The sequence below is a fragment of the Lichenostomus cassidix genome, chromosome 2 (genome assembly GCF_008360975.1).
Source record: "Lichenostomus cassidix isolate B80296 chromosome 2, HeHo_3.0, whole genome shotgun sequence".
NCBI lineage: Eukaryota > Metazoa > Chordata > Aves > Passeriformes > Meliphagidae > Lichenostomus > Lichenostomus cassidix.
Genome location: NC_139482.1, coordinates 13964904 through 13979219, shown reverse-complemented (window position 1 = coordinate 13979219; position 14316 = coordinate 13964904). Strand labels below are relative to the sequence as shown.

The 14316-nt window shown below is 37.2% G+C and overlaps 1 long non-coding RNA gene across 1 annotated transcript in view; it reads left to right on the top strand.

Annotated features, from left to right (window-relative positions):
* Positions 1 to 14316, top strand: part of LOC146440829 (uncharacterized) — a 48428-nt gene that overhangs the window by 11986 nt on the left and 22126 nt on the right. The window contains exon 3 of the long non-coding RNA XR_014849686.1: positions 6811 to 7244. This is a non-coding gene — a long non-coding RNA (uncharacterized LOC146440829). The remainder of the gene's footprint in view (positions 1 to 6810; positions 7245 to 14316) is intronic.

Here is a 14316-nt window from a genome sequence, read left to right as displayed (position 1 = left end):
CAATGAGACTGTATTGATCAGTGGGGAAGGCACAGTTAGCAACACACCATCAGTTGAACTCTTCTTTCTGTGTATACTTCATGGCAAGGAAGACATAAGGTGGGATTTGCTGAAGAAAATTAATCAGGTTTTGTGGCTGCTGAAAGAAAACTCAAGCAAGAGGGACAGCATGGAAGAAAGCACAAAGACGTTTGGAAAAGCAGCATTTGAACTACAGAAACCTAATCAAATTGGCATTAATCTTTGTAGAATGACCGAAAATAGATAAGGTGGAAGTAGGCTACTTAAAGCATTTAAAATATAGATGCAAAGTTTATATGTTTGAGACAGAAGAGGCAACGAAAGGATCCAAAAGGCACAGTGGAAAAATCATAAACCAGGCCTGCTATCATTAAACAAGCCTAGGAAAACAGGTAGACAGTAGTTCACATTGTATGGACCTGAAGAGATGTAGCACAATTTTTATAGGCACAAAAGTGTTGTTCTTAACCATGAGCTTGGAGACTATGTGTTGATTGTCTGCACCTTCCTCCTAGTTTGTATTTAGTGAATTCTTAAGTGCTGCTCCTGGTGGTAGTGTTGGGTATATGAATCTCTGATTACTAAAGGGTCACCTCAAATTTGTTAATATGAGTTAATATGATAAGCACAAAGGAAGGTTGGGGCCCAGCTGACTGTGCAGATGGGGAAGGTTCCTTCTTCCTGTCTCTTGTTTTTGGAGAAACCTTCATCTTCCTGCAGTGTCCCATAGATTTCAGTATTCCTTACACTAGCACAGATCTGACAGAGCCCTCAGATGCATGGTGGAGGGGCAGGAAGAGCTCTGGTTTAGGGCATAGCTACATCCAGGAGAATAAATCATGCTTTGGAGGAGGAGTGTGGTCTGTAGGCTCATAGCTCTCTCAGGACATCCTTTACTATGTTGCTGGAGGTTTTTAAACACTTTTTTCTTTATTTTCCACCTTTGCAGTAGTAGGAGGCACATATTTTGAAATTCTTAGCACATCTTTTGCACAAAACATCTTAGATAACATCATATTTACTATGAGGCTTTTAAGTATGTTGGCTAGTCATGCTATAACTTGGGGTTAAACACTGCACAGTAAATAACCTCAAATAAGCAAAGCCTTATGAATGTCTGTGGAATTATTGTGGCGTGGCAAATGTGAAAGAATTTGGCTGGATTCTTTTGTTGCAGGCTAAAGTAAACTGCAACTGTCCCAAATTTCCTTCAGATTTGAAGCTTACTAGTTCTGTAGATAAGCTGCTGTATGGTAACTGTTTAAGCCAGGGTAATTTTCTCTCATATTGGATCTCATCATCAGTTTTAACTGAAATCAGGGTATATCAAGTACTAAATGTCAAGAATTGAGATAGCGATTGAAATACACATTGTGACTGTTTTTTTAAAAAATCTGAAAAAGTGTTCCAAGAAAAGTCAAACCATATGTTCTCAGGCTTTAAGAATAACCCCCACTTGACTTGATGTCAAATTTCCCCCAAATTCTTACAGTTCAGAGTAACTGAAAAGAGCACCATCATCCATTCTCTATGTTTGGGGTTTTTTTAAGCTTTGTCCAATGCTTGGTGTAAGTGCTCATCTTGAGATTTTGCTCAAAAGCAAGGAAATAGCATATCTGTACAGGAGCAAAGAAAAAAACTAGCTACATTTTTGGATTTAGACTAACACAAAAAAAGCGGCTAAAACCTCATGGCACTCAAATAACAGCTTCTTAATGAAATTAGAGAAACCACTTTTTACATTTAACTTGCAGTGTAATTGCTTTTATTATTCTTTATCTGTCATTTGCATTAATCTTTATCTTGCCCATAAAGATTTAACTCTATTGCCATATTTTCCAAGTAGTTCTCTATCTGTACACTTGTGATAAACAAATTACACTGATCTTCTTTTGACAATATTTTCTGAAGGTCTTTAGGAAGTGAATTACCACTCCTGTTAAGTCAGTAAATCATTAGGTAGATAGCAAGAGCTGAAGGATATCAAAGTGCTTTTGCAACTCATATGTAAATGATCATTTGTTTTCTTTCATAAAAGTGGCATGGAATGTTTTTTGGTTGAAAGATCACCAAATGCGCAAATAGTTTGCATTTTTATTCAATAGATAATGTTCACATAGCTGCATAACTGCTCTTGAAGAATCAAAAAAGCTGATTTGCTGTAATTTGGAAAATTCATAAATTATAGCATAAGAATGGATTATTGATGCCTGATTGTATTATAAAGGAGGATACAGGCTCCCCTAGCTTAATTCTTGTTTGACCCAGGTCAGATATTTTTAAAAAGCATGTAGTCTTGACTGAAAATGCATAGTAGTAAAAAATCCATAAAATCTTCACGAAATTGTTACAGTGGTTACTTGACTCACTTGAAATTTAACTTTAAATCACAGACTTTGTAAGTTATTAAACCTCCTCTTTCCATTTTTCTGTCCAAGTCCTGGTTTTGTTTGAGTATATAAGACTTGCAAAATGTTACTCTTTGTTAGGGATATTATGTGATTTTAGTACTTCTCTATTTTACCAGTAATCTTCATGCTTAATATTCCACACACACCAGAAATAAGCACAATATGCCAATAGCAATTACACTATTTGCCAATGCTGAAGTAACTCCTTGTATTTTTTATGCATATCCCAAAATTTTATTTGCTTACTTGCTGTGTTGCCATTACAGATACCCCATTATATTACATCCCATTAATTTCTGTATTCATTGCAGTAATCCCTTTTCAGTCATATCATCTTCCTGCTTCTCTCAATAGGACTTAACATTGCTCACAGGATTTAATTTTTGCCCGTGCACATTTACATGGGCTGCTCTACTTGGTCTCACCTTAGTAAGCTGATCCAAATTACCTTTTACCAATAACCCATTCACCGCTGGTTTCCTCTCATTCAAACTCTGCAGCACTGTGAGCATCAGTAAGGATTCCTTTTCACATTACTCTTACTTTAAGCACTGTTTTTCTTTCCTTCAGACACTGAAGTTGTAGTGCCGACTTTGTTTCCTTGTGCTGGGACATTGTCTTCAAATACTTTATGACTACACCAAGACAATTTAAATTACAATGTTATCACAAGTTGATATGTCATTCACTCTTCTCATATCAGAAGTCCTGCCAGTGACAGCTCTGATGGTTTTAGGATGATGTTTGGTGGCAAAAGATGTGGAAAAAGAATGAAGTCAATTTAAATCGAAAAGCAATTTGTTACAAAAATGTGTGTAGGTCTTCTGAAAATAAAAATCAGAAATAAACCTCGAAAACATCTTTTGCTGTTGGCTGCCAAGGTATGCCACACATCTCAGAGGATAGCTTTTCTCGCCTTCCTGTTTTTTCTGTTGTATCTTTGTATGATGGCCTGAAAGTACCTAATCAGATCCCTGTATGGACTGGTCAGGTTATAACCTACATCTTTATATGAATTAACAGTCTTCTTTGGTTTTGGAATGTATCTTCTGTTGAATTGTTGTAAGACTCAAAATATGCTGTTCTTTCAGAATTAAATCTGTGTCTGTATGACAAGTCCAATATGGTCATATACTCATTAAAAAATCTTTAGCCACACATGTTAGTGCAGATGCATTTTGAAAAATCCTTCTCTTTTAGTTGTCTGTGTTTAACTGGTTGAATCTGGTAGGGAAATACTGGGTGTGATTGCAAAATAAAGTCAGAAAAAAATCTAGAAAAAAAGAAAAGTCCCCTGTGAAACCTTTCTTTTAACTTATTCTACTACTTGATTTATATTGTTCTGTGTAGTCCCTGTTATGTGCTGATATTTGAAACAGAGTCACATCACCTTTGGTCCAGATCTTGGATTTTATGTGGAAAGTTATTAAGTGCTTTTTAATCCAAGCACTGGATCTTCATCCATATATTAAAATTGATCCTGAATAAATACTCGCTGATATGTTTGCAAGCACAAGTAACGGTTTTAGCTTCTCCTTCACTTGCCTGCAGTCCTGTTCTGTGCCCACAGTGGCTCTTGTGAGAGCTTTGTCCCCAGAGTGCAGGATGGACCTGTTGATGCTGTTGGATTGCTTGCAGTGTGCTGTGCCAAAACAAGGGAATGTGAAATTGGTGCTTCTGCTTTATAGTACACTCTGATATTTTCTCATACTTTCACCTTCTGATAATTAAGGGGGTCTCATGGATTTTATTAGATGAGCCACTATTGGAGGCCATTTTCCCATATGATTTATTATATCTAGGAAATTTCAGCTGAAACACCATGGATTCAGATAAGGTGAATAATGGCTGCAGTCCATCTGTGTTCCGCTGACTTGCCTGTTGACTGGTTTATGTGTTCAGCAGATTTTATCTGTCCTTTTCTGAATTCACATTTGTCATTTAGAATAAAGAGCCACTGTTGAAAACATCTCAGAGCTGTTCAGAGTCACCCTTGGTGTTCACTTTTACTGCTGCTGCAAACAAATGCACCATCTGTGTGGCAAAGGCAGCGCCGTCACAATTCAGTTTTCTTTTCTGAAATATTCTGATGCTGGTGACATAGTGAATGGAAGCCAGTTTTGTCAGCAAAAACTTGATGAGCATAAGAAGAAGATATCAAGGCAAATTTAAGAAAAGTGTACATTTGAATACAAATTTGGGGGTAGGTAGGTCTGAGATGTCTGAACCAAAATCCTTTACAAGTTCAGATTCAGCAAGGCTATGAACTACAGTCACAAAATCTTTAATTTCTCCTCCTAGTTTTTTAATAAGTTTGTCCTTCTTATATATAATTTTGTTTCAGTTTGAGCTCCTTGTACTGAGGAGCTAAAATCAGGCAACATAAACATAAAATCTGGTCAGCAAGCTCAAAGCATTAATTGGTCATCTCATCTGAAATTCCAGGATGCAAATGATAAGTCATTAACTATTTTAAGACATTAGAATACAGTGGCTGTTTTTTCATGCCATTATTAATTGCTGTTGGAAAGCAAAGTGGTTCAAATACATTCTCTGATATTATTACAGCATCCATCATATTCTCAAATATGAAATTGCCTATTTGACAGGTCTGCTCTTCTGCATTATTATTATCAGTTGTAATATTTCAAACCACTCAGGGACAAATACAATGCTTGTGACCTATTTTTTACCTAATGATTTTTAAATGCTTTCTTGTATCCTAATTCTGCTGATCAAATCTTCTTTGCTTTTTAAGATCCTTGTTGGTCCTCTAGAGATTCTGACTTACAGTATGTATTTATTGGCAGTTTCCTTGTTTTTAAGTTTAAACAATGTGGTTATGATTAGTCATTTTATTGATGTTAGAAAAAGCTCTGAAGACTAAGCTGGCCAAACTTAATTCACTTGTTGATTGGAAATGCAATCAGTCAGCAAGAGAAATTGCACATTAGTGAAGGTGCCATGCTACCTTTTCTTGTAGAATCCTGTATTTCTCATGTTTCACTGGTCATGATTTTGCCCTCCCTACATGTGCTGCAGAGGCAACAATAACCTTCATTCCCATGCTGGTCCTGTACAGACAGGAATGTGCTCCTTGCCCTGCTCCTTCCACTCCCAGGGACCACTGCTAGCAGCACCCCTTAGCAAGGGGCTAGAAGAGCCTTTCTCTTCTGCCTATATAAATTCTCTGTAATTTCCACAAATAAAAAATATCAGACCAAATGGGGATACCCTACAAGCTAGATCTAGAACATGTACTGCCAGCTGGATTGCAGCACCTTATTCGCACAGTAAACTTTCACAAAGCATTGCCAGAGCCCTTTTGGTCTGAGCTAAGACACAGAATACACACAGCATCCAAGGCTAAAACTGCCACACAAAAATTTAAATGCAAGTGTTTCCCTGTGGTTTGTAAATGGCACATCTGCAAGTGGTGAGCTGCACTTGTAACATAGATCATTAAACCTTATAGAAATGTGCTTCACAGGATGGTATAAGATATAAAAAAAGCGCCTTTTGTTTTGCCTTAACCACATAGGCCAACTTTATAAAGGTGTGCTATCACTCCACAAATGGAGGAAAGGGGAACTTAACAGTTTATAAATTCTTCCTCTATTCTCATAGTTGCTTATTTCATCTCAGGTTCCTCCTAATTTTTAAAACTAGCATGGGATTTCTTTTGTGGTAACAGAACATTAACTTCTACCTTATATAAACAGTCATTGACATTCCTCCTGATTTTGTTTCCCTAAAATTATTTAGCTTATATTTGGTTACTTTCTGAGAATCAAAATGTGCATTTTTAAGAATGTGTGTTTTCTGAAAACAGAGTCTAATTACTTGTGATGGAATAGTACTGAAACCTGGAAGAGTAGTTCAGTTTGAAAATTTCTGCATTAGTCCCAGTCATTAATAGTTTTAAAATTATTTGCAGCTGTATTTGGTTCTTGGTGACTAGATTTTTTTAAGGGAAGCAAATGGCAAGATGCTGACTGTCAGCAAAAGGTGCCTATTTCAGTACATGTTCATTAAGAACTGAAGCTTCTTGTGTTCAAAACATTCCTATTTTTGTCATTTGCAGTGTGCAGGTCCTCACTGCAACTGAAATTTTTATAGATGAGACCTGAGCTACACTGAAATACAGACCATGGGAAGGTCATGCACTGGACCCCTTTTGCTTTGGCCAGGCAGAGCCTGCAAGAGTGTTCCTGCAGTGTCTCTTCATGCCTGAGAGCCCAGCAAGCCCCACCAACAGGCAGCTGTCCAGTTACTCAACATTCTCCCCAGGCCAGCAAAGGCAATATCTGTGCTTCACTGTTCTGTGTACATCTGGGCTATAATACATTCTCAAATTTTTATTTCTGCTCCTTGACAGATCTGTCTATCCTGGCCTGATATGAGTCAGCAGTACACCACTGCAGCAAGAAAAGCAAATTGAATCCTGGGCTGCATCTTCAGCGATGGTATTGGCAGAGATAGAAGAGATGTGATCATCCTGTTCTATGCAGTGCTTTTTTGGGCCACATCTGGAGTACAGTGTCCAGTTCTGGTCACCACAGTTCAAGAAACACGTGGACAGACTGGAGAAGGTTCAAAGGAGGGCCACAAAGGTGATCAAAGAGCTGGAGAGACTGTCATGTGAGGAAAGAGGAGTTTGATTTTTTTTTCTCCCTGGAGAAGAGAAGGCTCAGGGGCATGTCATCACAGTATTCCAGTATTTAAAGTGTGGCTGCAAAGAGGAATGGATGTTCTCACTTCACAAGGAGCCAGATGGAGAAGACGAGAGGCTACAGGAAGAAGTTGCACCAGGTGAGATTTCATTGTGATATAAGAAAGAAAGAAATTTTTTATAGTGAGAACAAACATTCACTGGAACAACCTCTTCAGGCTGTGGTTGTGGTACCAGGGATGTGGTAGAGTCCCCATGACTGGAGGTTTTCAAGACGTTGAGTCCCTGTCACTGGAGGTTTTCAAGATGTGATCAGACAGGGTGTTAGGTAATCTGACCTAGGTTCCCTTTCCCATGAAAGGTTGGACCAGATGATCTTTTGATGACCTTTCCATCCTGGATTAGTCTGTGATTTTATGGCATGCTCCACTGCTGTACTTTATACTAGGGACTCTTTTCCTTCCTGGCTTTGGGTCTTGCCACAAATCACACTTATCTTTCTCTTCAAACTAGTTCATCCACTGTTTTTTTAATTCTGGGTTACTTTTACTGTGATCCTATTTGGGACACTAGCAAAGTTTCTTCCAGCTTCCCTGCTTCAGTGTGTTCAGTGCATGTGCACAACACTGATTACATCTCCCCAGTCCTCACTTAGCCAAGTTGCATATTTATTTATCTCAGAAATCTCCCAGACCTTTTCCCATGCCAAAGGTACCCAGGCTCTTTGCTATTTTTTCCTCCAGATGGTAGAGATGTCCCTTATCTCTCCAACCATGCCTCACATCCTTCTGTTGCCAGCCAGACTCTCTTTGTGTTCTTAGTCCCTCTCAGGGCTACTGTGTGCCCTGCACGCTTTTGTATGAAGCTTTGCTGTTCTTTTCATCTTTTGCATGACTCTTTATTTTACTTTTTCTGTCATGACCTTCACTGCTCTTTTTCTGCCTTCTCCACAGGCACTGCATGTCTTCTGTTCTTTCCCCATAAGAGTTTTCTGTTTCTTACCATTTGCAACACACTGCCTGTACTTTTTTTTTTTTTGCCTTTCTCTTCTGTTGAAAAGATAAGACGTACAGCCTACTAGAATTTTAAAACTGTATTTGGCAGGTCAGCAGACCTAAAGTGTGGGATAATGTTAAGTTCAGAGCTTCAAGTTACAGATAGGGAAATAAATACTAGGGTCCTGTTTCAGTTGAACTCTGAAGGATTCCCATTTGTTCTTGAGTACAGAGATTACCACTCCTGAATGGTAACTAATGATGTTCCCTAAACTGACAAAATATTTCTGGGTCAGTCTTGGTCCCAGCTTCTTCTTTGTATAATGCAAGAGTAGGAGGAAGAATAGCTGATGTGACTGCTGTCTAGAGCAATCCTTGAAATTAATACATACAAAATACAACCATGTTTTTCCAGACCCTGAATGCGTTGGAGCATGCCCTTGGGTATTGTGCTCTCGTGATCCCTAGATGGCATAATAACCTCCAGGGAGCTTCTTGAGCAGCCCTGAAGCTGCTTTAACCCTCTCCTTTGGCTGACTTGGGCCTTAGTAGTCATATCCCCCTCTGGGTCTGAGTGCTTATCTGAGAGCAGCTCAGAAAGAAATGAAATTTTATGTCTTACATTTGAAACATCTTTTATTTTCCATGCTGTATGTTTCCTCTGAGCCTGTTGTTTAAAAGGCCAAGTCTTACAACCCCTTTAAGTGCCATTTTTTCGTAGCTGCTCCAAAACTTGAAGGAAAATTGGTTTATCTAAGGGACCAAATTTTCCTTGTGACTACTAGGTTTTATGGCAAGGAAAAACAAACACCAATAGAAGTCTTATAAGACTTTTTGTGCCACTCAAATCAAAAGGTGACAAATAACATTAGCAATCTAAGGAAGGGCCCAAGAAGAGCAACTTCTAAACTATCAAGGCAAAAAATCAAAATTGAAAAAATGAGATTGAAAATTCATGCCATGCTGTATTTCTGTTCATTCTGCTTCAGAATCTTTTAATCAACAGCCCTGGGAAAAATAAACTAAAATTCCTTCCATGTCTCTAGACATGCACAAATATACAGACAATCTCAAGCATCTATTTGGAGAATATTACAGACAATCTCAAGCATCTATTTGGAGAAAATTTGCCAAAACATATGTCAGTAACATTTGCACTCAACTTTTTAAACAATAATAATGGCATTACTTTAGACTTTAGACTGTTTTGTTGCATAATAACTTTGAAGTCATTATTCTGTTCTTGTGGTTTCACATTTCCAATGATTGGCTCTAGACAGTAGAGTATTATCTGGTACAAAGTCTTTTTAGTATCTGTCTGGTAAAAATTTTTGAAAAGACTATCTACTTCCCTGTGATTATATTGTGCCCTATTAACCGAAACCCCCAAAGAAACCTATCATTGCTGAGTGTATTTTCTAACCTGTAACACAATACTTTCTGCCCCCAATGTATGCTTGGTGTAATTAATAGGTTTCACATGACAAAACTTCCTTGATAAAACCATTAAAAATAAGGCACTGGGATGCCTTCAGTCCCCAAAAAATTATTTCTGACTCAAATTGCAAGAAATAATACACCTGAGCTTTTAATTCCATTATTGACTGGTGAAACACCCTCTTCTGAGTTAATTTATGTATTCTTTTGACATACATCATCATACCAGTAGGTTTTCTGAAGATGTAGGACTGCTGTAGCCCATGTCCTGTGCAAATATTGCCTGGTGCAGTGCATGTGAACCACATCTACTGATCATGGGTAACAGCTTTGAAACTTCCTTTCTTATCCCTGTTTCCACTAGTTGCTTCAATCAGTCTCTGCACCAAAGTATGGACCCCTGAGCTGTACCTGGACTGGAGCTTTCTCAGCCTCTCATATTGTGAGCCCTGATGTCCACCCTCCTGTAATTAGCAATGCATGGTAGCATTATTTCAAACATGAATTATAAAGAAAACTTTCATATTTAGGGCTGTGCAGTTATGTGGAAGCAGATGATGGTGTCAGGTGCATACTACTGTTACTTGACTTGAAAACAAGATGCTAAACCTTGCAAAGTACCTTCTGTGTGTTTGCCACATGAGCTGTCTGGGCTAATGCCAGAACACCCACATGCAGACTGGTAACTTCTGTGGGGTAGGGAGAAGTACTGTGAGATCAGCAGTAAGGCTTTTTAGCATCTACTGTTGGCCAACAAGTTACATGAAGTGATGCAAAGAGAGATGCAGCAGTTTTTGTTCAGACATGAAGAAATCATGATGATGAAACTGGGCTCAAAAATAACAGGAAGTTTCACCAACTTTTATATATCTTCGTTCTTCTCGTAAAGAATTAAAGTGGACTAGGAGCTAAGTTCATATTGCTTGGAAGTGCTTTTTAACACTGGTAATACTTTCATGCAAAGTACTTCACAAGCACTGTGAACTTGCCACTGCGCTGAACTCAATTATTTTACACAAGAGAGAGCTGAGCTCCCACATGCTCTTCTTAGTTGCTTTTTATAAAGCTTTAGCACGGATCTTTATTTCAGGTAGACTTAAGACATTTGTCAGAATGGATAGTTACAAATGTTTCTGTCACTATGAAAAAAAAAAGCAGCTTAGATGGGTTTACTTGGTTTTAGTCTCATTTTCTTTTCTGAGCCAAAATCCTTCTCCCCACTGTTAACACATTTTTCTTTTTACTTACTGGGTATCGTTTGATCAATCACCAGTTAACCTACTCACACTTCACTGAGTTTCCTCATTTATCAAACAACACACCAAATGGAGTTAGAAGACTATTGAGCCAGCATAAAATTAAATGGACTTTATTACTACAGTATTAATAAGCTTGACATCTTGAAAAGGAAGGAAGAAAAGATTGAACACGTGTAAGTTTCATAGCAAGGAGTAAAATACAAAATGGGAGGAGAATCAGGTGCTTTAGGAAGCCTGTGAGTAAAGAGTTTGCTTTCTCATGTGAAAGGGCTGGAAATATTAGGAATATTCTTTTTATGAGCCTTAAGACTGATATTAAATTGTTAATTCTTCTTTGGAGGTTTTTGATAAGATTAAATATTATAAAAATCATGAACACTTTTGTTTAGTTTTATTATTGGGGCTTTTTTGCCTTGTGATTTTGCTTATAAGCTACTTTGCTCTACCTTTCTAACACTTCAGATTAATAATGCTTGATGGTTGATTAACACGTTTATTCTGTATCGCTACATTAGAAGATTTTGGGTAGAGTTCTTTGCATAAGTATAGTATTAGGTCCTAAAAATACATAAATTACATATTTATGTAATTCAAGAAAGATTAATTATATTTAAACTAAAAGGACTTCATGAATTTTATATAGCTTCATAATTGTTTACAATTTCCATATATTAAGTCAATACATTTTTCAGTTCAAGTTCTTTGCAGCGAGAAGTTAATTGAGTAAGTAAGAAAATTGAGGGCCTACAGATCAAATTGGCACAATCTAACACTAAAATACACAATTTATGCCTACTTTCTCATTGATATATTGATTTTATTGATACATTTGGATGTGAAATTGCTAATAATATACTTTTTTCTCTAATGATACAATTTAAAAGGAAGATTCTTTAATGAAATTCAGAAATAAAGAAGAATTTGTCAGCTCCTTTGCAGTCACTCAGACCAGCAGCAACATGAAAGATCTCATTAATTTCAGATAAACTTCTCAAGAAGATCAAAGTCAAATTAGTAGTCTAATGTAGTGTACAAGTGTATTGAGGTATCATTATTAGATGGCTACAGGTAAAAGTAAGATTATTCTTTTCTAAGCTTTTTCAGCAAAACTTCCTTTCCATTCAGAGTAAGGCCACTTTGAGATGTTCCTTGGAGTGAATAGTTTCTTTAAATACTTCTCTGGCCTTTCTCTTTACTCAGTTAATACTGCTTTTTATTCCCTTTACTTCAGCTCATCTGCACTATTGTAGGACCCAGGATTCCATTCCTTCTCTACAGATTTAACCTTAAATTTCCATCAGGGCTTTGTAGCAGCTTTCATGGGGAAATCCAGTTTTTACTGTCATGTGTTGCAATCAATCTTTAATATAATTTTGAACTTGCCAGCCAGTTTCAATCCTATCTGACAAAGGAAGAAACTGTGTTTATGTCAGTCTGCTTTTTGTGTTCATAATTCAAATATCTAACCACAATCAGAGTTTTGTGAATTCCTAGTGATATTCATGTATGTAAATACATTCAGCTCCTAGTAATTCCATTAAAACAGAGAGATTCCATATTAATACCCTCTCTGAAGAAATTCTTACAGAAAATAAACGCACAGAGAAGTCCTACAGTGGAGACTCAGCTTCTGTCATTCTACTACTTTTTTGTAATTTTAAGGTTTTATTACTTACAGTGTGTTTATAACAAAGTGCCATCAATTTTGTGGTATATATATTTTTTCTGGCTTCCTCACCACATTAACAGTTTGATTGCCTAATTAGGATCACATCTTGAGCTACTAAAGGGTTTGAATAAAATGCTTTCTCATATGCACTTCACTCCATTCGTGGAATTGGAGAAATCAGTGAGAAGCCTTGTTGCATTACTTTGAGAAGTAAAATGTATTTTCTGAGAAAGGTAGTATTGAGTGTTCAACTAAATATGATTTTAAATAACATAGCATAATAAATTAGAATTTAAACATGTTGGAGAATAAGACATCTCCATAAATCAGTGGTTCTGGATTTCTGGGAAAAGGAGAGTTTTCACAGTATCAGTTAAATGTTTTTTTGGGGGTACAAACATAGCTAATACACAACCAGCAGACACAGAGAAGAGCACAGGATTCTCAGCCACATGCAGAGCCAGGAATGCTCTCACTTGTTTGTCTGTCTTGGGCTCGTGTGTGTTTGGTTCATCAAGGTGAGAAAGAGAGAACAGCCAGGGAGTAAATGGAAATGTCAGGCAGCTCCTGAGGACAGCAGATACCTGGGGAGTGACACAAGGAACAAGTGCAGAGTGATCCTTGCCTGGGCAGATCCACCCTGAGCTGTGCAAAGGGTGGTGAGGGAGGGAAGTTGTTTCTCCATCTGCTTCCCAGCATTCATCTTTTACCATCAGACATTCCCTCCATAAATCTGTGAAAGCCATTATTGTGAAAACCATATTGAAAAGCCATTTATATTTTTAGTTTCTGTAATAGAAATTATTTCCAGCTGGATTTAATTTGCAAATGGCTGATTGATTTTTGAATCTGTCTTGATTCTTTCATTTTAGAAACAGAGTGAAAATTTTCAATGCACTTGTGTAGTGACTCCTAATCCAAAGGCTTTACTGTATCTGTTGGAAAAGAAGGATTCTGTTGCATTTTGGAGAAGACTACAAGCGAGTTCTTGACTCAAGTGAAACAGTTCATTACCTCTTGCTATCTTTGTCACCTTTCTTTGCACCTTTTTTTACATTTTTATTCTTTCTGAGGTAGGACTGCCAGAGGTAGATGTAGTAGTCGAGATGTGGGCATACCATCCATGCATACAGCAGGACAATGATGTTTTCTTGTGGATTTTAGTTTTACCTGCTTACTATCCTCTGCTGATTTTTGTTTCAATAATCCAACAGATTTTAACATTATTTGCTTAGTACTAAGAGTTATTTCTCTTTGAAGAACTAACTACAATAACATCAATTTTTTTTCAGGAGAGTGAAAAAGAATTATAGTAACTTAGAACCCATTTTTATATTCCTGCAATAGCACTGTATTTTCCCAGTGTGCACTTACAGAAATGATGGTGACTTCTCTCCAAGTATACTATATTTATTCATCTTCAACATTATATCTGTAATAGTTTCTACCAAATATTTTCCCAAGTTGGAGGTCGGACTTAGGAGCATAGAGTTCCCCAGACCATATTGGGACACCTTGTGAAGAGATTATGCTTCTCACATTTAGTTTTCCTGGTACTGAGATTTTAGAACTCCCAGGTCTGGTATTGTCACATTTTGGAGCAGGGACTTGGAATGTGGCAGCAGAACCTCTCTGATATTAATGTTGCAAATTTGCTATTTTTAGGACTGCCATCAAATTTTGGCCTAGTAAGTCTGGGAAAAATAGTTCCTATGTGTTCAGTAAACACTAATAGATTTTTTCCTAACTATAAACCATCAAATTTTATTATTTTGACTTCTATATGGCAGTTGTGTATGGAGGATAATTTTTAGAAATTACGTAGCATTCTCCATTATGTGCTCCTATATAT